The sequence below is a fragment of the Carcharhinus amblyrhynchos genome, chromosome 29 (assembly GCF_965287045.1).
Source record: "Carcharhinus amblyrhynchos chromosome 29, sCarAmb.v2.hapA, whole genome shotgun sequence".
In the NCBI taxonomy this organism is placed as follows: Eukaryota; Metazoa; Chordata; class Chondrichthyes; order Carcharhiniformes; family Carcharhinidae; genus Carcharhinus; species Carcharhinus amblyrhynchos.
The window spans coordinates 13,056,365-13,079,654 of record NC_137352.1 but is presented as its reverse complement, the minus strand read 5'-3'; the positions used below and the strand labels follow the sequence as shown (position 1 = coordinate 13,079,654).

Here is a 23,290-nt window from a genome sequence, read left to right as displayed (position 1 = left end):
TATCAACCCGCGTCTTAAAAATATTTAGCAAGGCAGCCTCCACCACTTCAACGGGCAGAGAATTCCAGAGATTCACCACCCTTTGAGTGAAGAAGTTCCTCCTCAACTCCGTTCTAAACCACGCACCCCCCCCCCCTTTTATCTTGAGGCTGTGCCCTCTAGTCCTGCTGTCCTTTCTGAGCGGGAAGAGCCTTTCCACCTCTATCCTATCCATCCCGTTCATCATCTTATACGTCTCAATGAGATCTCCCCTCATTCTTCTAAACTCTAACAAGTACAAGCCTTGTTTGTTCAGCCTCTCCTCATAGTTCAACCCCCTCAACTCCAGTATCAGCCTAGTAAACCTCCTCTGCACGCCCTCCAAGGCCAAAATATCCTTGCGTAAGTGCGGCGACCAAAACTGCACACAGTACTCCAGCTGCGGCCTCACCAGTGCCCTGTACAATTGAGTCTGCACCGACAATAATCCCACCCCAGGTCCTATCCTGTAAGCCCACATATTTACCCCCTAATCCCTCTAATTTACATATCCCAAGACACTAAGGGGCAATTTAGCACAACCGATCAACCTGACTCGCACATCTTTGTACTTAACTAGGAGTGTCAGTTATTCTGACACTCCCGGAGATAAACTGCTAATGACTGGCACTCTGTGTACTGCTGTTAGAGTTTATAAATAAAGGGATTTTGGTGAAGGGAGTTTTGCCTCGGGCAAGGACTTATTACACACATGAATGAATTTTTTTAAAAAAGCTAATACCTCAACACCAAAGAGCTATCACATCAACAGTTGCTGATGGTGGTCTGTTGTGGATGATATGGGGCTTGCAGCCTGAGATGGAGAGTGCCCTGAGTGTACACAAATGCTACCCAAGTCAGTGGTTGGCAAACATTGTAGAGGTCTCAGAACCCACTCCTTTTGAAGTAAAGGTGTTTTGCCACTTGGCAAGAATTGAAGCTTAATAACCCAGCAACAGTGACTGAGTTCTGCTTTATGTAGCCTCGAGTACTGTTAACATTTTTATGTTCCCATGAAATGATCCATTTTATTTGCAGGAACGCTGGCAGGAGCTGCATTTCAAAAGGGCTGGGTGGGATTTGTATTCCGACTCTTGAACCAGCTGGATGAGCTACATAAAGATAAATGAATGTTGATTGTTAATTTATATTTCATGTCTGATTGGGGTGACTGGCAGGTGGATTAGTGCCGAGCTACTCAGGCGTTTATTCTTTGAAATCGGAATTAAGTCTGCTCGTGTTTTTCACTTCAGCGTATTTCTGTGCTGCTTTTTGTCCTGGAGATGCTTATTCATTCTGAGTTCAAGTTAGTATGCCTGACTCTTCCCCCTCGCCAAACATTCCCACATGATTGCTTTGTCATCCCTGATCTTAGCAGTAGTCACAAACTGTTCATAAAATCATTGAATCCCTACAATGCAGAGAAGTCATTCAGCCCATCGAGTCTGCGCCGACTCCCTCAGGGCTCACCCTCTCCTTATTCCAGTAATCCTGCACATTTACTGATCCACCCAACCAACACACCTTTTGGACACTTAAGGGCAAGTTAGCATGGCTAATCCACCTAACTTGCACATTTTTAGAGGAAACCGGAGGAATCCCATACAGATGCAAACTCCACACAGTCACCCAAGGCTGGAATGGAACCTGGGTCCCTGGTGTAGTGAGGCAGCACTGCTAACCACTGTGCCATGTGCCGCTACAGAACGAGTGTATATACCAGCTGAACCCAATCTTGTCCACCCAGGGGCATTGCTGTCCAGCAGGTGTTCCTGGAGAGTTGTTAAGTATGGGACCAAACCCCCAATTCCTGAACCTCAGCTGTGAGGGTAATTGCAACATGCCAACCTCATGCCTGTGCCATCGTTGAGATCAACTATCTCAACGCAGTGTCAAAAACAAGCACCTGCTTGATGGAGGCAGATTCAATCATGGCTTCCACTAGAAAAGTGGATAATAATCCGAAGAGAGATGATTTGCAGGGTGGTGAGTGTGGGGGTGGGGGGGATTTAAAGATAGGAAATTGGGGATCTCACTGGCTCTTGCAGAGACTGGAGCAGGGGGACTATCTAATTGGTTCTTGCAAAGAACCGGCATGTAGATGATGGGGCCCAAATGACAGCCCCCTGTACTGTAACTATTCTCACGTTCATTCTCATCATGTCTTTGATAGTTTGAAGAAACTACGGTCTGTTTGTAAGGTGTGTCTGGAATGTGTTATGGCATTCTAAGGATAGATGAATTGGCTATAAAATTCTGTAAGCTTGTAAATCCAAGTACAACACTTGACAACTTTCTTATTGTAGATCCAATCTGATTAACAACTCAAAAGCAATCATTTATTTTTACACCACTGATGAACTGAAAGACATACTTAATATGATGAATGTATGATTTTAGAATCCGGTCTTCCTAATATTTGTTGGCTGAGAGGCAGCATGTACAGCTCGGTGGCAGAGTGATTAGCATTGCTGCATCACAACACCAGAGGCTTGAGTCGCTGTCTGTGCAGAGTCTGCACCTTCTCCCTGTGTCTGTGTGGGTTTCCTCTGGGTGCTCTGTTTCCTCCCACAGTCCGAAAGATGTGCTGGTTAGGTGCATTGCCCATGCTAAATTCTCCCCCTGTATACCCGAACAGGCACTGGAGTGTGGCGACTAGGGAATTTTCAGAGTAACTTCATTGCAGTGTTAATGTAAGCCTACTTCTGATACTAATAACTAAACTTTAAACTCAGAGCCCTGATTAATAGCAGGTGTATAATTGGAAAGAAATGGATTGGCAGCCGATTCAATAATAGCTTTCGAAAGGGAATTGGATTTTACTACTTCCAGGGGAAGAGGGCATCATTGGCAGGGCCTACGTTTATTGCCCGTTCCGAATTGCCCCTGAACTGAATCAAACCACATTGTTCTGGAGTTGGAGTCGCATGTCCAGATCAAGTGAGGACAGCAGATTCTCTTCCCTAGAGTTCGTGAATGAGCATGGTGAATTCTTATGACAATCAGCGATAGTTTTGTGGTCATCATTGGATTTTTTAAATACCAAATTTACTTTAATATTGAGTTCACCACGTTCCATGGTGGGATTTGAACCTGGGTCCCCAGAGCACCGCCTTGGGTCCCTACATTGCTACCGTTGCCTTGAATACTTGAAGGCAATACTTTTCAGAATTATGGCCAAAATTTTACTTGAGTTGGCATAGGCATGACAGGTCAATGACCTGTAAAATTTTCCAATTTTTTTCGCTCCCCTACTCTGTCATTTGACCTGTGTTCCATTATTTCGATAATTCTGTGGAGAATGGAAAAGGGATTGAAATTTGATGCATTCTGTCAGGAAACGAGTTGAAAGGGCTATTTTAAATTGAGATTATGGCTGAGTTTTTAAATGAACAGATCTGAAACGAGGTGAGGATGTAACAAGCTTTCGGGTGTACGGTTGGCTACTTTTATCTTGTTTGGAGAAGTGCTACAACTGCCATCTTGTGATTAGTTATCCACGCTGACTGTTTAATGGGTTTTTTGAAAACTACTTTCTGAAGTGATATGTGGATAGATAGGGCAGTGAATCTAGGCAAAGCAGGATTCCACAAACGGCTGTGAAATTGTGTTTTTAGCTGCTGCTGTTTGAGGGCAGAATATCGGGCAGGGCACCAGTCTCTTTCGGAAAGAAGTGTCACGGAATATTGAAAGTCCTTTTTAAGTAGGCACTCGGTTTGCAACGCAGCGTTTCTGACAATGAGCTGTCGGTCCTGATTTATGAGTTTGCAAACTGGAAAGAGACTTCCAACCCAGAACCATCTGACTCTGGTGGGACTGTTACCAAGATTTTAATTTGGATTCCATGGGCCAGGTGTGGATAAACTGAGCTCCCCGAAGCCAAATTAAATGGGAAAACTCCACTGAAGTTGTGCCCTGCGACTGGAATAATGCAGCACTTTGAGTGGTTAACGATTAGCAGAAAGGCATTTTCTCCGTGTGTTCCTGTAAACTGGTGCTCGATTATTTTGGTTGCTGTACCAGGTGTTGCTGCAAAACATGTTTCTGTCGAACCTGCCTCTTTTGTTAAATTTTGTTAAGGATCTGCTAATAAAGATGACCAGGTGGGCACCAACATTGGGGAGGAAGTTCAGTCCACTTACTGCATCCGTTCCGAACACAGGGTTAACATTTCTCGCTCACCAATTACCATCTCTAATGAATTTCCTGCTTCTTATTCCCTCCACTGCTCTACATGGATTCTTCCTTGGGTGAAGATCTTTTTCCTGACATTTATCCGAAGCTTTCCTTTCACCCTAATTCTGGATTTCTGACATACCTTGAAGTAATACACTGGATTAACCTTATCCATGACATTTATTGCCTGTCAATCCTTCTGAAGGTGACGTTCGATGCTAAAAAGCCCAGGTTTTCTTTTTCCCCTTCAGTCACAACATAGTCTTTTGATGTTCAGCATTAGTCTCCTGACCTTTCTCCATACTGTCTCCGTGGTTTGAATCTCCTTTTCTCCTTGGTGACCAAAGCTAAGTGCAATACGTGAGGTGCCGTCTGCTAAAATTGCATCATCGTCTGACCTTTTAAGCATAGAGGCCCTTTCGGCCCATGGAGTCTGCACCAACTCCCCGAAGGAGCATCCCACCCAGGTCCACCCTGTCTCCATAACCTCGCACGTTTACCACAACTAACTTGTCTAACCATCACATCTTTGGATGCTAAGGGGCAATTTAGCATGGCCAATCCACCTAACATGCACATCTTTGGGATGTGGGAGGAAACTCGCACGGACACGGGGAGAACATGCAAATTCCAGTTACCGAAGGCTGGAATTGAACCCAAGTTCCTGGCGCTGAGGTAGCAGTGCTAACCACTGTGCCATTGCACTGCTCAGCACACTTGAGCATGTAAAGTTTATTATTTAAAGCTTATTTATTATTAGAGTCACAGTTGGCTTACATTGATACAGCAATGAAGTTACTGTGAAAATCCCTGGGTCGCCACACTCTGGCACCTGTTTGAGTAAATGAAGGGTCATATTAGCGTGGCCAGTGCACCTAACCAGCATGTCTTTCAGACTGTAGGAGGAAACCCAGGCAGACACGAGAACGTGCAGACACGGCACAGACAGTAACCTAAGCCAGGAATTGAACCCAGGTACCTGGCAACCTGGCAGCAGTGCTAACCACTGTGCCACCATCTAATTTGTTTCTTGTGAATTACTCGCCGACAGTAATCAACTCCGTTGTAACGGTTTGTTTGGATTTGACAAGTTTTAATTCTCCTCTGCCCTCAGTGCCCCAGTAAGAGACCCCCAGAGATTTTCAGCCCTTTATGTCATCTTGAAGAGTTATGATTTGATATAACAGGCATGTGTCTGTAAAGTGGACCAAAGGGATTTCTCTTTGAGCAGGCTGGACTGTATTGTTGAATTGTTTTCCTACTTTTTGTGTGGGAAAGCTTCCTGCCTCAGGAGGATCACTGTACACACATCTATTGATGTCTAATACAAGAAATCTAAATGCTCTGGCGACTTAAGACATCTTGCAAAACTGTACAGCATGGAAATATTATCAAAGCATGTTTTTGTTGTTAAGTAGTTTTAGTCGGACCGGTTGGATGCAGACTGGGACTTGGTTGATTTATTGGATTGTGTGCAGAGATACAGCAAACAGCATTCTTTTTGCCCCAATTCCCTGGCTCTGTGTTTTTGGGAAATCAGTCTTTCTGCATCCGCTTTCTTCCCGCAGTCCAAAGATCTGTGGATTATGCTTTTCAATCTTAGCGTCCACCCCAGTCCAAAGCTGGCATCTCCACGTCAGTATTCATTGTCACAGTGAAATGGAATCTCTCAGCACCTCTGATGGCAACCTTCCACTGTGTTTCCTTTATATTTGCGCATGATTGTTAGCAGAGCAAATTTTGGACTTGTTATTTCTAACTTGCCCTGTAACTTGTTGAGATGCTTGGCTTTTGCATAACTGGTATCTCTCTTCTGAGTAGTTTACGATGCTACCTCATTTCTGCAATCAGAACTGGCTGGTCCAAAATGTGTTGAAAAGCTGAGTAGGTTTTTGTGCTGGCCACTTACAGTTTATATCTGTCTTACTTTGACTAATAATGAGAAATTGTAAGGGAGATTCAGGTCTTGTGAACTTGTTTTGTTAGATAATCGTGAAGTGTGGCATGCTTTCATAGCTTGATTCATGTTTTTTCTACAAAGTGACTAGTTCAGAATTGCCCTTCGGTGTCAGGTGGACTAGCTAGGGTAAGTAAGTGGAATTGTGGGGATGGGGCCTTGGTGGGTTTATGGTCAGTGCAGACTCAATGGGCTGCAGGGCGGCCTCCTGCACTGCAGCCATTCTATGAAACTAAAAAAAAGATTCAGCAAGACAGAAATTTGCAGCTTGAATAAAATTGTTTAAACTTGTTCAAAAATGAGCAATGTTAAGGGCATTCAGATCTTGTTAACGTGTTTTGTTGGACAAAGATAATTGTGAAATGCGATGTGCTTTCACAATTGATTCATGTTTGCCTGTTTTTTATTGTTCTATAAAATGACTAGTTTAAAATGGATGGTTTCCCGTGGTTAAGTCAGCGATAGCCTCCACTACACTGTAGCATACGCCGTACACTGCCCCTTAAAGACTTGAAATCTACTGTTTGGAAAGGATTATAATGAGTCTGCTTTACATGTGGAGCAGGGGAATAATTGAAATGATTTGATAAGTAAAGCTAATCCATTTTTTACTTTATTTAGCAAAAGAAATATTGATTAGTTAGTCTGTCACTTGTCAGAATTAATGTGCAATTAAAGTTTGGGGTTAGTTTGCTACTCCAATTGTATTGGGGCTTGAAATAGCTTTATAGCGATGAAAAATTTGAATGCTTTTGGGCTGCCCACGATTTTAGCTTTCATACAATCACCATTGAGTAAAGCTAACCGAATGCAGTGAGAGTGTGTTCACGCACCAGGGCTCCGTGGCATGTCTATGAAACTGACTGAACCAGACACCAGCAAAACTGCGGGATTAATTTCACTGGGAAATGGGTGGGCAGGAAATGCAATCTAATGGAACTACATAGTGTGAAATCCATCTTTGTGGGTTTCATAATTACAGATCTGCAGTAAGTTTGCAGTGTTTGCAATGTGTTTCAAGGATTTAATTATGTTCAAAGGATAATTGTTCCACTCTGCTGGCACTTGCGCGATGAATACAGTAAACTTTATTAAATATATGCATGCCTGTATTTTTTAAGCACAGTATGAAGTCTTGCAACACCAGGTTAAAGTCCAACAGGTTTATTTGGCAGCACTAGCTTTCAGAGTCACAGGCTGCTTCATCAGGTGATTACTGATCAGGCTAAGCACAGAAATATTCCATATTATTTCCACCAAATGTTGAGTGTGCTTCTCTGCTCCTTAACTGGTGAATTCTAAATAGATATGGTTCATGGTAGTGGTGTGTGTTTTTTTTTAAACTCTGGCTGTTGATGGGAATGGATTTTGCACCTCCCAGGTCATGTGGGCAGGGGAATTAAAATTATATAATCCATTAAGGCGGCACATTGGTTAGCACCAGGGACCCGGGTTCAGTTCTGGCCTTGGTTACCGTCTGTGTGGAGTCTGCATGTTCTCCCAATGTCTGCATGGATTTCCTCCAGGTGCTCAAGTTTCCTCAAGTCCAAAGATGTGTGGGTTAGGTGGATTTAAAGTTTGTTTATTTATTAGTCGCAAGTAAGGCTTGCATTAACATTGCAATGAACTTGCTGTGAAATTCCCCTACTTGCCACACTCCAGCGCTTGTTCGGGTAAATGCACCTAACCAATACGCCTTTCAAACTGTGGGAGGAAACCAGAGCACCTGGAGGAAACCCACACAGACATGGGGAGAGCGTGCAAACTCCATGCAGACAATGACCCAAACCGGGAATTGAACCCGGGTCCCTGGCGCTGTGAGGCAGCAATGCTGACAACTCGCCATGCTAGATTGCTCCTTAGAGTCAGGGGGACTGGTAGAGTGGGGTCATGGGGATAGGGCCCGAGGCAGGATTGTTGTTGGTGTTGTTTCATTGGGCCAAATGGCCTCGTACTGCACTGTAGGGATTCTATGATCAAATGCAACAAAATCCCAGTTGGCCATTTTAAGTTTTGAAGCAAGTTGCACTGTGTGCTGTAAACAGAAAATGTTGGAAACCTGCAATGTTATCGGACAGTGGTGGGGAGACAACCTGTCAAATGTTCACTCAGTCTTCCCTTGTCTGTAGACACTGTTTTGTTTCCTGTTGCAGGTTTTTGGCATCTACAGTGTTTCTGTTGGTCCCATCCTGATGTTCTCTGCTGTGATGCAATAATTATTGGCCAAGTTATAGAGAGATAGAGGAAAGTGTTATTTTCTTACATTCAGCCTTCTGGTTGGCTTCCTGATTTGATTTATTATTGTCACTTTGGTATAGTGTTTTTTCTTGCACGCTGTACAGACAAAACATACCATTCACAGAGTACCTAGGGGAGAAGGAAATGAGAGGGTGCAGAATATAGTGTTGCAGTCACAGGGCGTAGCTTAATGTATGGTAGGTACGTTCAAAAGTCTGGCAGCAAGTAAGAAGTTGTTTTTGCGCCACGTGGTACGTGATCTCAGACTTTTGTATCCTTTGCCTGACTGAAGAGAGTATGTTTGGGGTGCGTGGGGACCTTGATTATTCTGGCTGCTTTTCCGAGGTGGCAGGAAGTGCTGATGGAGTCAGTGGATGGGAGGCTGGTTTGCATAATAGACTGGGCTACATTGATAACCCTTTCACATGATCTTGATGAAAGCAGGAGCCACACCAAGCTGTGATACATCTGGAAAGGGTGTTTTCTACGGTGCATCTGTAAACATTAAATGCCATTGACAAGAGTTCTGACTTCTGCATGTTCCTGAGGCAATGTGGGGAGACCTCTTTCAATGATAGCAGCATTTTTCCTTCAAAAATACAATGCCTGCATTTCTTCCTCTTTCATGCCACTTCCCTTATTTAGATATTGGTCTATGCGTTATGACTCCATTGGCATCATGTGATGTTTGCTACCAAATAAACCTGTTGGACTTTAACCTGATGTTGAGACTTCTTATTCCATTGGCATCTTAGACTGAGATGACCAATTAGTTGACCTTATAGCTGGACAACTGGTGCCAAAAAGAGGATGCTATCCAAATATTCAAGCTCCAGTCAGTTGGTTGCAGCATCCCTGTCACCACCTGACAATGCTTCATATAATTTGCCCCTCCTTTAGTCTACACTGTTCCTTTTTGAGTCACCAGAAGAAGCTGGATTGGCTCACTAAAAAGGCAGCTGCTATACAGTTTATTGGCACCTAAACTTTGGGTCATGAACTGCGTTTCCAGTCTGACACCTGTATTGTTGGAATGTCTTTTTATCTTTCAGAGACTTGAGTGAACAGTTTAGTTTTCAGCCAACCTGGTTTCTTTCAAGCATCTGGTATCCAACATCGACACCATGTAGGAGCAGCAGTTAGCCATTCAGCCCCTCAAATCTGCTCTGCCAAACAATTAGATCAAATCTTATTGATACCTCCCAATTCGCTGCCTTTTGTTTATATCTCTCGGTCCCTTTACCAAACAAAATAATTTGCTGATTTCAGCATGTGTTGAAACATGGGAGTATCCAGCAACCAAGGTGAGCAGGGATGAGATGTCCTTTTTATGATATCTGAAATCCCATAGTAATTTTAGAGCTTTCCATGAAAAGTTAAAGTTTATTTATTCGTCACATGTAATGCTTACATTAACATTGCAATGAAGTTGCTGTGAAATTCCCCTAGTCGCTACAGTTCGGAGCCTGTTAGGGTCAATGCACCTAACCTGCACATCTTTTGGACTGTGGGAGGAAACCAGAGCGCCCTGAGGAAACCCACACAGACACGGGGTGAACATGCAAACACCATAAGACAGTGACCTGAGCAGGGAATCGAACCTGGATCCCTGGCGCTGTGAGGTTGCAGTACTAACCACTGTGCTACCGTGCCGCCCTATTGTGTGTAACTGTTATTCGTGTATGCATTTGTACAAGGGTCTGTGTCTTTGATATGAAAACCTGTGCTATGTGATATAGATAGAGCAACTCGACTTGTGCCATGGAATGACTCCTGACCCAGAAAGGGTGGGATAGGAACAGCTGAGGCCATTGGTGTCCACACTGCCACCTGGCAATGGTCAAGTGATATGTAGCAGCGGTCAAGTTACGCACCTGTCTAGTATGTATAGCTCAGCACTGCAACAGATGGCATATTTATTTATCTCCCAATCCTTTTGCATGAGTTCAGAATCCCTGGCTTATTAGTATATCTTGTGGATTTGCTCATGGGTGCATTGAAGTACAGAGTACGTGCTTAATACTTCACCTGTGCCAAGCTGATGTCATTATTTGGCTTTTTGCCCATGTCTTACAGTTGTCCCTTGTTTTGGCTCCAGACGAAGCTCGGGGATTGGGCATGCAAGAGCAGCCTTTAGGCCCACGAGACTGTGATTAGGTTGGTTATTTCTGTTTTGAGATTTGAATGGGCTTAGCTAGTGAGACTTGAAGTTTATTTATTAGTGTCACTAATAGGCTTACATTAACGCTGCCATGAAGTTACTAGAAAATTCCTTAGTCACCATACTCTAGTGCCTGTTCATGGCCAATGTACCTAACCAGCATGTCTTTCAGACTATGGCAAGAAAGCAGAGAACCCAGAGGAAACCCACGTGGACATGGGGAGGATGTGCAGACTCTGCACAGACAATGACCCAAACCAGGAAGTGAGCCCAGGTGTCTGGCACTGTGAGGCAGCACTGCTAACTACTGTGCTGCCAAGCTGCCTATTTGTGTAGGATCAGGGCATGATAGTGGAGACATTTGAGCTGGATTTTCACCCTTATAATGGGAATTAGGATAATTCTCGACTCGGCTCACCCACAAGGATGGACTAGCTGACCTAGGAAAAAGATCAGAGACAGCGGCATGGTTTGTTGTTGCCTAGCTGGACTGAACATAAGGCAAGCCTCCTGCTGTGGGGCTTAGTCCCAGTTAAAATAAAAACAAAGGCTTTAATTCCTTCACCCCTGCACTCCCCACCCACCCTCGTGGCCCCTTATGTCCCCCATTCCATGTCATTTCACTGACTATACGGTGCAGAACCAATGAAGCTTCGTGCCAACTGAATGTGTTTAAAAATAACCTTCTTAAAAAAAAACACTAATAACTTTTCACTTTTCAATATAGGCCAAAATAAGTGTCAAGCTTCCAGATCCTTTAAAATGAAAACTGTAAGCACCTGAAATCCTTTTATCTTGTGTAAATAAACATTGCACAATGGACGGAACAGATCAAAGCCCCAGAGTTATCATGCTATATTTTCTCCAGGGTTTTGCTTCAGAACTCTAATCGATTTTTAGACTCTCCATTAAGCCTCATTATGACATGGTGGCTCCAAAGTTGTGGGGGTAGGTTGATTGGCCATGGAAAATGCCTCTTAATGTCAGGGGATTGGCAGCAAAGATGTGTGGGGTTGCAGGAATAGGGTCTGAGTGGGATAGTGGTCAATGCAGGCTTGGTCGGCCAATGGCCTCCTTCGACACTTAAAAAGCATGTCATGGCATCAGGGGAGGGCTTGCGGATGACATTTTGAGCTCATTTTTTGAAAGATTCCTTCATGCAGACTAAGGTTCGTTAAATCTGAGCTGGCCAATCAAAATGTGACCTGACCTGTGATAACTGCTGAGGGCTAGGACATGGCCATCCCCACAGTGGAGTCAGCAGGTTGGGAATGCCCCCTTAAAAAGCCCTCTTATAAGAAGAGAATTCCGGAATTGAATCCCAGGTGCCATTTTTAAACCTGCAGCCTCTCCGAGTCTGTGAAAACCCAACCCTTTGACTGGAATGTTGGTCTGTTGGATATTTTATTCCTCACGTCCTCCTCCCTCAGTTGATTTGTTAAAACGGACCCCCTGTGTTAGCCTCTGCCTCTCCCTTTTGGTTCCACAACATGGAAGTAGCTGAATGTGCGATGCATCTGATTACATCCAAACTTGGGACTGTGTTGAGTGGGACAATGTCAGTGTTTCAATTATGGAACATCTAGAATTTACTTTGTGATTTTGTTTTTTTTTAAAAGATGGATATGAAATGGAGTAGGTCAATGATCTTGGAGTGTGAGAAAGATCCACTGGAATTAACTTTGCATTAGTGGTGTAAGGGACTTGACAAGTTTAACGCTCTATCTGAAGAGGCGATGGTGTCTGGATTTTGGTCAAGAATTGGGGTGGAATTTTCCAATCTTGCCGTCCACAGGAATTGTAGTGGGCAGGTCAGAAAATTCTGTGGGCCAAGGGATGGTCTGTTGGTCTTGGGTGAGTATTTCCATTCTTGCGGACCGCACAGCCGGAAAATTCTGCATCCAGGAATTTCCTGGTTTAACTGTGGGGGCGTTTTTAACACTGGCATGGACTTGCATTCATCTCGCAATAATTAGCACAAAAGTAGTGAGTACTGAATTGTCGCTGACCTTTTGTGATCTCTATCAAATACCACAATTAGTATTTATCTCGGTACATATGACATGGTATAATTTGCATCCTAAGTTGTGCATATACACTTGTGGAAAGCATACTTTATCTTTTTTCTGTTCCTTTAGTTCTCAAATTTATTCACTGTGTGGGAGACATTTCCTTTCACCAAATCTACACCTTGGTTGTTCTAAAATCCAGCCCAATCTCCCTAATGTGGGTATGATTTACAAATTATATCAGTAGTTGATTTGTGCAATTTGGACTTAAATCCACGTCAACTTGCTTGATTCATGGAGTGTAGACTCTCTAGAGCTGGTTTGCAAACCTGTGCTTGGAAGCACAAGTTCAACCAACCTGATTTCCTGGTCTTCCCAAATAGCTGAGGGGTAATGATATGGTCCATTGAGCATTTGGAGTGGCACAGTGGTTAGCACTGCTGTCTCTCAGCGCCAGGGACCCGGGTTCAATTCTTGGGTCACTGTCTGTGTGGTGTTTGCACATTCTCCCTGTGTCTGTGTGGGTTTCCTCCAGGTGCTACAGTTTCCTCTGACAGTCCAAGGATGTGTAGGTTAAGTTAACTGGCCATGTTAAATTGCCCCTTAGTGTCAGGGGATTAGCGAGGTAAATATGTGGGGTTACGGGAACAGGGCCTGGGTGGGATTGTGGTCAATGCAGACTCGATGGGCTGAATGGCCTCCTTCTGCACTGTAGGGATTCTATGATTACTTCTCCCCATCAGTTTTTGGTTGGGGAAAATCTGCAAAATTTAGATGAAAATAGAACATTGCTCTCTCTCTCTCGAGCCTTTTGCCACCCCTCACTTGAAATCATTTGTTTTATTTTTATTTCCTGCCTTTGGAAGCTTCAATCATTCAGAAGCAGCAGATGAGGTAAATGATGATGGTATGTTAGAAGCAGCAATCATATATGAGAGAGTGAGGTTTGGGAGTGTTGCCGTTGCCTCCTTATTCCAGTTAAGTGAATTGCATTGTTCGAGGCTTGGAATCCAAAGGACATTTTGGGCCAGTTAGGAGCATGAAAGCTGAAACCCAGCACAGTAAATCAAGAGTTTTGGAAGAGATTGGGTATAGAGGGCCAGTGCAAAGAGAAGAGAGGGAGCTGCTTTCCTTGTGTGAGGTACTTATTGCCATGGCAACAACTGGGCTGCTGCTTTTATACCAGCTGAGTCGTCGATACTTGGCAGAGATTGGTGCGATGTTTCGGAACACTTTACCGAATATGATGCTTATTAAAGCTAATGGGATAGGATTTTGGTGCTAAGCCCATTCCAAAGTTGTTCTTGTGTCAATAGCAGCATACACTTCAAAGTGCTTATTCTAGCCTTGATCCAAGTGTTCAACTTTTATCTGGTTATGTGCCAGTGTACACTGCTAGCAGCTTCCACTATATTTCCAAAAGCAAAGGGTTGGCTTTTTTCTCCTCCCCTGGTTCCATTTGGTCTATGGATGTAACGTCTTGACTTTTGATGTGCGCCGCATGCATCAGGATGTGGCAGAGTTTCACCAGAGCTTACTACTTGTGTCAATGGTATATACTTCCCCTGTGTCCTTCCAGATTTGAATCTTGAGCTAGAAGGCAGAACTGAAGAATGAGCACAAATAAAGTATTGTAACAATTAGATGGAGCAAGGGGAGGGAAATCTGTGATGGATTTGTTTACAGGCAAGGCTACCCTGAAATGCATGACTGGCATCTGCATTTCAATTTATTTTTACTGGACCCCACTTTGGATGAAAGCTCTCTTGGGATGCAATGCTTGAATTCAGCCTTGTCTGTTGACTCCATGGAGGTCCTGGTGGGGTGGGGTTGGTATCCAAGTTAAGCAGTAGGTATTGTAGTAGATACATTAGGTGGGGGGACAGTGGCGTGGTGGTATTGTCACTGGGCTAGTAATCCAAAGACCTAGGGTAAGATCTACCACGGTGGGATTTGAACCTAGATGATGAAATTTGAATGCAGTCATAATCTGGAATTAAAAATGGAATGGTGACCATGCAACCACTACTGGTTGTCATAAAAACCCATCTGGTTCACTAATGCCCTTTTTAGGGAAGGAAATCTGCCATCTTTACCTGGTCCAGCCTACATGTGACTCCAGACCCACAGCAATGTGGTTGACTCTTAAATGCTGTCTGAAATGGAGGGTAGTTAGGGGCAGGCAATAAATGCTGGCCCAACTACTGATGTTCATATCCCATCAATAAATTTAAAAACATGGTTTTTGAACTGTACTACACGCGAATGGTATTTGATCAATTAAAAAATTCCTTTGTGAATTTAAAACTGAACTGGTGTGTACTGTGGTCAATTCCAGTGTGGGGTCAACTTGAAATATTTATGAAACTTAATTGTCAAACGTCTGTGGTTTTTGTAATGGCATTCCTTAGTTGTTGAGTGCATTTTGGAAAAAGTGACCAAGTATTTTCCATTTGCCTTTTCAACTGAGGTTGCCTGTTAATGATGGAAAGTCATTGTGGTTGGGTCATTTGAAACAAGAGTGGTTTGTGTTTTTATGCAACTATTTTGAGCCAATTCTGCCTAGCGATGAACAGCAAATTAGTTCTCAAAGCTGGTGGTTTTTGTCGCATGTTGAGTGTCCTTGCATTACAAGACCTGTCAAAAGTCCAGTGTGACTCTCAGTTTAAAATATTGCCTGTGCAGCACCAGAATAACTGCTTAACAAAATCCTTTTTGCTTAAACAAAGCTTGAGTTTCAGTTGTTCGCTCAGACATTTCGGGTTGATGGCTCAATTAATCCTCAATTGATTAGGATTACCGAAGGCCTGTACTGCAAAACTAGCTATGCCTCCTTGAATAGAATCATAGAATCCCTACAGTGCAGAAAGAGGCCATTTGGCCCATTGAACCTGTACTGACAACAATCCCACCTAGGCCCTATCCCTGTAACTCACAGGTTTACCCTGCAAGTTCCCCTGACACTTTGGATATTTGTTGTGTTCAGATTGAATAATTGTGGAAATAGTACACAGCATTGTCTTCGCCTGAAATATGTCTAATTGCCGCTCTTCTAACCTAACGCTCACTGTTTGGTCCCCATATTGGCCCTGGATAAATCTCAGATCTTTACTGTCAGTGTCCCATTTCAAGAACACTTCTATTAACTTTGTGTGATAAACACAGTCTTTGGAACCAATGAAACATATGTAAATATTCTTGTTAACTTCTAGATACTTATTGAGGATCGTGTTTGGGTTAAATATTCCCTTTCTTCTTCCTTCTCCAGGTCTAAATTCAAATTGTTTCACTATTCCTACTTCAAATGTATTATTTCTTTTTATTATGATTTTCATGGTCATTGGATAATTTTAGTGGCATTAATGGTCACAGTGGCTATATGGAACAAAATTGTTCTGCTGCAATGTGAAAAATTATCTGTTAAGAATGATGCGGCCCAAATGGCTCTTGAGCAGCACAGTGGGTTAGCATTGCTGCCTCGCAGCGCCACAGACCCAGGTTTGATTCCGGCCTCGGGTCACTGTCTGTGTGGAGTTTGCACATTCTCCCCGTGTCTGTCTGGGTTTCCTCCAGGTGTTCTGGTTTCTTCCCAGTCCAAAGAGATGTGGGTTAGGTAGATTGGCCATGCTAAACTGACAAAGTGTCGGGAGGATTAACCGGGTAAATATGTGGGGTTACGGGAATAGGCCTTGGGTGGGATTGTGGTCAATGCAGACTCAATGGCCTCCTTCTGTCTGCCTGCTTAGGGTGAGAGAGTGATGAGTGTCTGGAACAAGCTGCCAGAGGTAGTTGGAGAGACATGTACAATTTTATCTTTTAAAAAGCAGTTAGATGGGTGATATGGGCCAAATGTGGGCAATTGGGACTGAGCTTAGTGGTTTTAAAAAAGGGAGTAGTATGGACATTGGGCTGAAGGGCCTGTTTCCATGCTGTAAATCTCTGTGATTCTATGATTTTATTCTGTGATTGTAGTTCAGTGATTCACCCCTGAAGTAAGGGTAACACACTTTGAAGCCAACTTAGGTTCTCCTCTTAAATCTGGGAAATTGCCAGGACTTGGTCGCATTTTATCTTGTCCCTCTCCTCGAGTAAATAAATAACATATTCAGTGTTTTGCCCTTGGTGTGGTTCGATGCTGATCTGCTGTTGCTTTATGACTTACTGAGTTCCCAGTGCACCATATTTGAAGAGTGTTTGCTGCGGTACCTGGAAGGCTTGGTCATGAAAGCATCCCATGTATTGGCAGGTTCTTGCCCTCACATACAATGTGCATGGGACATTACCACTGGGATTAATGTCTGCAGTTGTTGAAACAGCTGTGTGAAAATTTGCAGCAGGGAAGCAGTCTTCTAGTTGTGCTTCCTTCACCAGCTCTGTGCTTACTCTTGACAAAAATATCAGCTTTCAAAGCCTCCGAACTAAACATTGGCTCTTAGAATCTTCCTATTAGTTCCTCCTGAAAACACCTTTTTCTAGTTATGTTGAGTGCCGTGTGGCCCTACCATCTTTGTAAAAACATCTTTTCTCCACTAAAATCTCCAGAAGAGATTTGTTCCTGAAAATGTTCAATGTTTCTACCGTTTTAGAAACGATGAGTAATTAAAAGTCATTCCCTCACTTGTGCTCCTAAATTTAGGCTAAAAAGAGATCGCAGTGATGCCCTGCAATTCTTGACACTTGGAGGTTTTTTTTTCTAATCCCCTTTTCCCCTTTTCCCAAAACTTTGATGCAAATCATCTCAGTCTCTGTGGTGCAGTTGGTCAGAAGCTTTGGCTGTTAACTGGAAGGTTCCAAGTTCAAGACCATGCAGGGATCAGCTTTCTTTGGTTTCTCCCCATCCATATTCATCGCTATCACCAATCGAGGTTGTCATTGGGTCCTTGGCAACAATAAGTGGTATCTCTCCAGTATTGACAACACTACTTTGGGAATGATGCGGTGGCACAGTGGTTAGCGACAGGTCGAGTGACTTGACTTCAATTCCGGTAGTGGGTGACTGTCTGTGTGGGGTTCAATTCTATGACATCCAGTAAACCGACTAACTATAGTTTGTCCAGCTGAGTGGAAACAATGAATTATAGAATCCCTACAGAGCAGAAGAGGCCATTCAGCACATCAAATCTGCACTGGTTCTCTTACTCAGGCCCTCTCTCCTGCACTATCCCCATAATCCCCATTTATCAAAGCTAATCATCTAACTTCTACTTCTTTGGACACCTAAGGGGCAATGTAGCATGGCTAATCCACCTAACCTGCACATCTTTGGACTGTGGCAAGAAACCAGAGCACCTGGAGGAACAGCCGCCCAAGGCCAGAATCGAAGCCGGAACCCTGCTAATCACTGTGCCACCGTGCTGCCCTCATCGCAGGTGTCGCATCCCTCCCCTGTGTCACAGTTATTAATTTATGTCCTCGTAAGAAACTTCTGTGGAGTTCACTCTTGTTGATCCTTTTTTCTGAGCCTGATGTGTGGTAAAATTGACTTAATTATTCCATAAATGTGACATGAAAACGTAAATGCATTAGGAGCAGTTCAGAGAAGGTTTATTAGATTAATATCAGGAAAGGGCAGGTTGTCTTATGAAGGAAGATTGGAGAGATTAGGTTTGTTTCAAACTTAGGAGAGCAAGAAGCAATTTAATCAAGATCCTGACAGGGTATTGGGCAGGGTGGATGTGGAGAGCCTAGGACTAGGGACAGTTACTTAAAAGTAAGGAGTCATTCATTTCAGATAGAGATGAGGAGAAGTAGGTTTGCATTAACACTGCAATGAAGTTACTGTGAAAATCCTCTGAGTCACCGCACTCTGGTTTCACAGGTTAGCCCATCTAACCTACACTATTCCAATAGCGTCCATATGTTTATCCAATGTCCATTTAAATGCCCTTAATGTTGACGAGCCCACTACTGTCGCAGGCAGGGCATTCCACGCTCTTCCTACTCTCTAAATAAAGAACCTACCTCTGACATCTGTCCTGTGTCTACCACCCCTCAATTTAAAGCTATGTCCCCTTGTGCTAGCCATCTCCATCCAAAGAAAAAGGCTCTCACTGTCCACTCTATCTAATCCTCTGATCATCTTGTATGCCTCTATTAAGTCACCCCTTGGGCCTGGGTAAGGTGCTCTTTCGGAGGGTCAGTGCAGCCTTGATGTGCTGCACAGCCCCCTCCTGCACTGTGGGAATCCTGTGGTTGAGGTTGGAGAAACCTCCTCTTGTTGGTGTTTCTGTATTGGTGGGGATCGCGACAGCTGCAGATTTCATGTTGCTGAACTGGTGGCGGGTGACCTGTTGATACGGAGCTGTGACTTAGGATTTCTCTCTTGCTGCAGTTGAGCTGAAGCTGTTGCCATGGTAACCTGTGACAGTGCTGAATTATAACTGAGGTAGCTTCCAGTCACTGAGTACAGTGCACCGGCAACCTGATGACGAGTGTTTATTTGAACCTTCCTGAACTTTATTTTTATTTGTTCATGGGCATCGCTGGCTGGCCAGCATTTATTGCCCATCCCTAGCTGCCCAACGGCAGTTGAGGGCCAACCACATTGCTGTGGCTCTGGAGTCACACGTAGGCCAGACCAGGTAAGGACGACAGTGGTTAGCACTGCTGCCCCACAGCGCCAGGGACCCGGGTTCAATTCTGCCCTCGGGCGACTGTCTGTGTGGAGTTTGCATGTTCTCCACGTGTCTGCATGGATTTCCTCTGGGTGCTCGTGTTTCCTCCCACAATCCAAAGATTTGCAGGTGAGATGGGTTGGCCATGTTAAATCAATCCTTAGCATTAAGGGAATGAGCAGGGTAAATAGGCAGGGTGACAAGTAAAGGGTTTGCGTGGGATAGTTGTCACTGGAGCTCGATGAGCCAAATGGCCTCCTTCTGCACTGTGTAGAGATCCTGTTCTATTTCATTTCTTTCCCTGAAGGACATTAGTGAACCAGGTGGGTTTTTCCAACAACCACAAAACCACTGTCGATTATCAGTAGATTCTTAATTCCAGATTTTTAAAAATTGAATTCAAATTCCACCATCTGCAGTGGCAGGATTTGAATCTGGCTCCCCAGATCATTAGCTGAGTTTCTGGATGAATAGTCGAGCGATGAGGTGCTGGGGCCTCAGCTCTTTACCATTTATATAGATGATCTGGAGGAGGGAACCGAGTGCAGGGTGTCGAAATTTGCTGATGACACCAAGATTGGGGGAAAGGCAAATTGTGCGGAGGGTGTGGAGAGTCTGCAGAAGGATCTAGATAGGCTGGGCGAATGGGCCAGGAAATGGCAAATGGAATTTAATGTTGGCAAGTGTGAGGTGGTCCACTTTGGTAGGAATAATGGTAGGAAGGACTATTACTTACGTGGCGTAAAACTGCAGCAGGCGACGGTGCAGAGGGACCTCGGGGTCCTTGTGCATGAGTCGCAAAAACCCAGCTCGCAGGTGCAGCAGGTGGTCAGGAAGGTGAATGGGATGCTGGCCTTCATAGCGAGGGGGATTGAATATAAAAGTAGGGAGGTCTTGCTGCAGCTGTATAGGGCATTGGTGAGGCCGCAGCTGGAGTACTGTGTGCAGTTTTGGGCGCCGCACCTGCGCAAGGATATTTTGGCCCTGGAGGGAGTGCAGGGGAGGTTTACTAGGCTGATACCGGAGTTGAGGGGGTTGAGCTATGAGGAGAGGCTGAATAAACTAGGCTTGTACTCGTTAGAGCTTAGAAGAATGAGGGGAGATCTCATTGAGACGTATAAGATGATGAATGGGATGGATAGGATAGAGGTGGAGAGACTCTTCCCGCTCAAAAAAGACAGTAGGACTAGGGGGCACAGCCTCAAGATAAGGGGGAGGCGGTTTAGAATGGAGTTGAGGAGGAACTTCTTCACTCAAAGGGTGGTGAATGTCTGGAATTCTCTGCCCGTTGAAGTGGTGGAGGCTGCCTCGCTAAATATTTTTAAGAAGCGGGTTGCTGGGTTCTTGATAAGAGAGGGGATTAAGGGTTATGGGGAGAGCGCGGGAAAGTGGAACTGAGCCACGACAGATCAGCCATGATCTTATTGAATGGCGGGGCAGGCTCGAAGGGCTAGATGGCCTACTCCTGCTCCTATTTCTTATGTTCTTATAATACCACTCGGCAGTCGCATCCCCTGAATGATGGGTTTTATTTCTCTCCAAATGCATTCTTCCAGTGAAGGTGCTGAATCATCCTGAAGTATGTTTGCCTCTGGCAGCACCTATTTAGCGTCTCACCCAGGGGGGCACCATTCAGGTAGTGAGTGGATGATGTAAATGTGGACAAGAAAAATTGATCCCCATTCTGAGTAAAGTCAGGGGAAGGTTTAGGGGACATAAATTGGGATTACTCGCTGTTCGCTTTCACTCCCAAAACTGAGTAGGCAGACAGACCGAAGAAATAGTCTTACCACTGCCCTGGCTGGTAGCCATCCACTTAGCACAGAGCACCTATTGTTTTGAACCAAATCAGGTTGCGTCCACTCCTCAGAATGCTGACTTCCTTGCGAGAAATTGTACTTTCTTTCAAACGGGTTTAGAGTTTTCCATTCTTGGGCTATATCTGATGAGCACGTTAACTTTCCGAGTGAGCACTTTATCTAATGCCGCACCCTGTGTTAATAATGCAAATCCCTCTTAAATGCCTGCATTGACCTACCCTCCACCACTGACCATGCATTTGCAGATCTAACCATATTTGCACTATGGCTGCCCAGAATGTCTAGTATCTTGTCTGCTAGCTTCACCCAAAGTAGGGCCATGAGACTGAAGTGGGATGTGGGGTCTGATACTGAATGTGGAATACAAGCCCAATAAGTCTTTGGGCATAAGAGAAAATGCTGGAAAACCCCAACAGGGCTGGTAGCATCTGAGAAAAGAGCTGACGTTTCGAGTCCAGGTTACCCTTTGTCAAAGCTAAAAAAGCATAGAAAGTATATTAATACTGTGGGATGTCGGAATGAAAAATGAGTCATAATCACAAAAAGGGGAAAAACCAGTGGCAGTCTGTAGAAAGGATAGAAGGTGTGAAAGGCCAAACAGCAGAGAAGCTGAAATCAGAGGATAAACTGTGACAGATGAAGATGTGGGGGAGGGGGGAATGGGTGGGAGAGAGATAAAATTAAGAAAAAAGGGAAGCAAAGGGGGCGAAAAGGTGAGAAAATGTGGGATGAAATAGGTAGAAAGAGTTGGAGGAAAGACAAAAAAGCTAGAGAACAGTTAAAAATAAATAAAACGAAGACGAAGGTGTTGACGTGGGATAGAGCTAATTATCTGAAGTTGTTGAATTCGATGTTGAGATCGGAAGGCTGTAAAGTGCCTCACTGGAAGGTGGGATGCTGTTCCTTCAGTTTGCGTTGAGCTTCACTAGAACATTGCAGCAGGTCCAGGACAGACATGTGGGCATGGGAGCAGGGCCGTGTGTTAAAATGGCAAGCAATGGAAAGATCAGGGTCCTAAATGCGCACAGACCGAAGGTACTCAGCAAAGATCACCCAGTCTACGCTCGGTCCCTCTGATATAGAGGAAGTCCTTGAGCGAAGTCGGAAGAAAATTGTGGAGAATTTTTAAAAAGTTATCTTTTTATTTAAAAATTCCACTCTGCTTGTTGGCTTTTTAACTGAGTCGAATAAATAATAAGTTGAAGCGAATCGATTAGTTGATGAATACTATTTTCTTTACACTAGTTTTGCAGCTGAAGACTTATTTTAATTTCTCTTCTTTCTCCTACTGAGCAGGTTTTATTATGTTCACAGCTGGCAAATACTCTGCCTAATCTCCATCTTTCAGGTGTTCAGCGCGCACAGTTTTTTTTCTCCAATGGCAGCATTAATTATCCGACATGGAGGAAAATGAAGCTAATGTCTTAACTTTTTTTTGTAGCCTAAAGAGGGGTCAAGGTTGAGGCGAACGCCCAAGGAATTTGAAAGGTCAGCAGTCAAGTTCAGAATCAGTTGAAAGCATTCATGTGTGGAATGTGATGATTGGAGCCAGGAAAGCTGCCCTTTTGTAGACAGTTTGACTGTGCAGTGTGCAGCACCAGGCATGTGCAGCTGTGAGTCAATCCCACATCGTCTGTATTTCACATGGAGATCAATCCTCTTCATTGTGAAAGCTCAGGCCTGTCGGGACCTCTTAATGCAATGAAGCAGTGGTCCTCAGTTAACCTAAACTTGGGGAAAGGACCCGAGCTGGCCAGAATCTAGCATCCACATTCCACAAGAGCCTATGCTTGCTGCATGCTGTGTATTGGGATTATCGTGCCCCGCTACTACTTTCAAGTCAATTGTAACTTCAGCTGCACGAGCCAAGGTTGAAACAGGAGCAGTATGTTTGCAATTGTATAATGTCACGAAGATACACTAACAGATGCGGAAGGCAACTTAAGCTGAACCAGCTACCTTCCACAGAAGCCTTTTATTCATCGCACTCCCCTGCCACCCAACTCATCCTCTCAATAGTTTCTTGAATGTTCCTGGATCTATCTTTCTGCTGTCTGTGACTATCACTGTTAAAAGCGCTCAGTAAAATCGTGTCTTAACTTCGCCTTTTGTCATTTTGTACCCATCTATCTTCTGCAGCTGGGGTTTAAGTTGAAGTGTTGTTTATTCCGCTGTCATTAAAGGCTGAACATTTCAAACTTTAGTATTTCTTCCTCCGCTCCATTTTCTTTTGGCACTGGGGACCATCCCCATCGGGTTTGGCGTACCCAACCCTTGTCATGGTAACGAGAACTGAA

General features: G+C 44.2%; 1 protein-coding gene across 3 annotated transcripts in view; it reads left to right on the top strand.

The window, feature by feature from the left end:
- The window catches only part of cadm1a (cell adhesion molecule 1a), a 437,492-nt gene that overhangs the window by 36,060 nt on the left and 378,142 nt on the right, over positions 1 to 23,290 (top strand). The window lies entirely within an intron of this gene.